At 31.4% G+C, this 3,406-nt stretch overlaps 1 long non-coding RNA gene across 1 annotated transcript; it reads left to right on the top strand.

The window, feature by feature from the left end:
* Window positions 776-2,007, top strand: LOC107648273. Its single transcript, XR_001621835.2, has 5 exons — window positions 776-867; window positions 1,047-1,179; window positions 1,297-1,450; window positions 1,602-1,729; window positions 1,876-2,007. It is a non-coding gene; the product is annotated as an uncharacterized LOC107648273 (long non-coding RNA).

The raw sequence follows: 3,406 nt of genomic DNA, 5'->3' as shown, positions 1-3,406 counted from the left end.
AAATCAAGGCAATTATAGGGCAGCAGAACATGAGTTTAAGTTAGTTTTCCTTAACCGTACAACTGTTATTCCTGTCCCCGATGATGCTATTCCCAAGACATGTTTCAGTTTTTGTCCATTTGACGAGCTCTTGAAAATGACTGAAGATTATGCTTACTTAGTTGGTAGGTGACTTTGTATCTTCTTTATCCCCTTCATTTTCTTTTTTTTTTGTTTCAGTTTGTTGCCTTTTTTTTTTTTTTGGTTGATTTTTATGGAAGCGTGCACTTTTGAACTGTAATTTTATTGATGTTTGTTTTTTTGGATAGATGTTATTGGTTTGCTAACTTCTGTCGATGAAGAGAAAGAGTATGTGAAAGATGGCAAAGTGATGAAGATGATCGTTCTTAAGTTATCTTCAAAAGAATTTGTTTTATGCGTCTTATCTCGATGTTGATTGTGTTTTGTATTAGTTACTTATTATTTGTGTTGAGCACTGTCCTGTTAGTTTTTAGTGGTGTTTTATATTGAATTGTTAATGGATCTAAGTTTTTAAAAAATATTTTTTTCAGGTTGACAATATGATGTGCTCTATTTGGAGAGTACGTGGATGAAGTACATCGTTTCTTAGGTTCTGGTTATATGGAGCAGCCAGTTGTTGTGATCCAACTTGCCAAAGTTAAATTCTTTGGGGGTAGTGAATATTATAATGTTCAGGCTTCCCAATTTTTTTTGAAGTTTCTCTGTTTTATATTTAGTTTTCTATTTTTCCTTATTTATTTATTCAGCTGGGTGTTTTGTAGGACAATTTGATTTCCAAAATGTTATGCATGCTACTTGCCTGTTCTTTAATCCTGATTTGGCTGAAGTAGTTGATTTCAAAAACAGGTTATTGGATAGTATCTTAATAAATGACATGTTTAGTTTACTATGTCTTTGTATTTATAGTTTTAACTTGGTTAATATAATTTCATTATATTCTCTTGATTTATCTTTTAAGTTTAGTTGATATTGTTTCTGTTTTTTTTTTGGATCTTTTTTTTTTTTTATTCTTCTATGATGATTAGTATGGTTGACCAAGGTATCAATGGAACACAACCATTGTTTATTGTTAATGAGGGAAAGGGTGTTTTATTGGAAGATGATTTTATGCGGCTTACTAAGAGATGCACTATTGAGGAATTCCATGATAACAATGAGGTTTATTAGGTTTTTCCATGTCTTTAGTCAATTTTGACTTAGTTGTCTTTTGATGAAAAAGTTATACAAAATTGTTTTCCATTTATATCTTAATGTTTATTTTTTATGTTATAATAGGAAGGGTCTTTTGTGATTTTTGGTACTGTGAGATCTATTGTGGATGATGGACCTTAGTGGTATTCAGCTTGTGTTTGTGGAAGTCAATTCAGCCTCAAGGTGGTGCATATTATTGTGATTTTTGTCAGCACTATGTTACCAATGTGACTCTTAGGTATGTTGTGTTTATTTCTTTCTATGTGATCTTTTTTTTTCTTTCTTTTTCCTTCTGTTGTTTAATTCTCCTTTGTTCTATTTTTCTAATTATAATTATTTTGTTATTTTTTTGTGTTAAATTTCTTATTGGGTAATTCTTCTATGGTCAGATATAGGATCAAAATAACTGTTGCGGATGATAATAGATATGGTGTATTTGTCTTATTCGATCGTGAGGCTACTTACTTATTGAAAAAATCATGTGTTGATCTGTTTGGAGATGTTCAAAAGGATGCAAGTATATGGTTTATTCTTTTTTTCTGTTGTTGAGTTTAATAGTGGATAAGATCTGTTTGTGGCATATATAATTGTTTGTTGACTGTGTTTGAGTGTGTATTTGGTCCTTGATTTTTCTAAGAACAATGTGTTCAAATTATTTCACAGGTTGTTTGTGGAGATAGTTATCCTGTGATGTTCCAGCAATTGCTGGGAAAAAATTGCTTCTTAAGATAGATACCAAGATTGTTGGTGCAGACAAATATTTCAGAACTTTTCGTGTAAGAAGAGTTTGCGATGATGTTGCTATTATTGCCATGTTTGAGTTGCCTAACTATGATGCGGATGATGAGCATACTCCAGTGAAGGTTGCATCTTCAAACTCGTGTATTTGATATGTACCTGTCTCATAATGTTGTTTTAGTTTATTCTATCCTTTTTCTTTATTTTTTTGTTTGATTTTCTTTTATGTTTTTAATAAATCGTGTTTAGGATGGTTATTTGGGAAAGATCCCTTCAAGTGACCATGAATATATTATTGGCAAGAAGGATCCGTGTGAAGTGCTGGATGAGGGTATCACTTCTGATGGGAATTGTTCCAATATGAAGACAAACTGCAGGCCTTTGATTGATTTTCTTGGTGAAAAGGGTGCTGAAGTTCCTAGATTGGATGATATAAGTAGTGAAGTTGATATTATGAAAGAGAAAGAAAAAACTGTTGATGATAGTGTACTTGTTAATAGGGAGTGCAGCCTCGAAATTGAGGTCCTCTTGAATTCTCCTCCCATGGAAACTACGATAATTTATTTATTGGAAGTGATTTAAATTATGAATGTGTTGGTTGGTTAAATTATCTATTGTGTTCCATGAATTATGGAGGATAATAAATTTTATTGGGCTGAAAAATTAAGATGATTTGTCTATCTATATGGTTGCATATTCTCTGCTATTTACATTTATTCAATTATTCCATTCTTTTGCATGGTAGAGTGTACTTTCTGCTGTTCTTGATGGATCCCCTGTTCATATGATCAAGAAAGAGACTGTTTACAATCCTCCTAGGGGTGAAAAGGTTAAGAGAAATATGAAGAAAGCTTTTGATGATGTTGCTGATGAGGAGCTTGGCCCAACTTCCAAGGTTCTCAAGAACCGTGATCTTTGAGATGTTTTAATGGAGCTGCTGATGTTACTGTGAAATAGTCTACTAATCTAAAAAATAGTTAACTTATATGCACTGAATCCAATATTTCAAACGGATATGAAGATATTGTCTCTCTGTCCCATCCATTTTTTGAGCTGTGTCCAAAGACTAGCATGGTTTGATAGTTTCCCTTTGTTTGTTTCTACTTTGCTAGGAATTGTACACAGTGTCCTGTATAAATGATGTAATATGGCCAGGTTATGGATTCTAGGTTATTTTGAATTTGCACCTATGATTTTTATTTATATATATGCATGTACGTTCTTGTGAAAGTACAAGACTAAATGAAATCCAGCAGCTTTTCTATTTATTTATGTATTATGTACTTTTAATTTCGTTAACGGTTGTTTTGTAGTTATTCGAGTATCCTAGCAAGATATTTTTCTTTTTATAATGTCGCAGCTAGAAGATAATAATAATAATAATAATAATAATAATAATAATAATAATAATAATAATAATAATAATAATAATTTTGTCAATATTAAAGGATAAACA

Source organism: Arachis ipaensis, chromosome B06, assembly GCF_000816755.2.
Source record: "Arachis ipaensis cultivar K30076 chromosome B06, Araip1.1, whole genome shotgun sequence".
Classification (NCBI taxonomy): Eukaryota; Viridiplantae; Streptophyta; class Magnoliopsida; order Fabales; family Fabaceae; genus Arachis; species Arachis ipaensis.
Note: the sequence above shows the minus strand (reverse complement) of the source record. Positions and strands in the feature narration are given on the sequence as shown.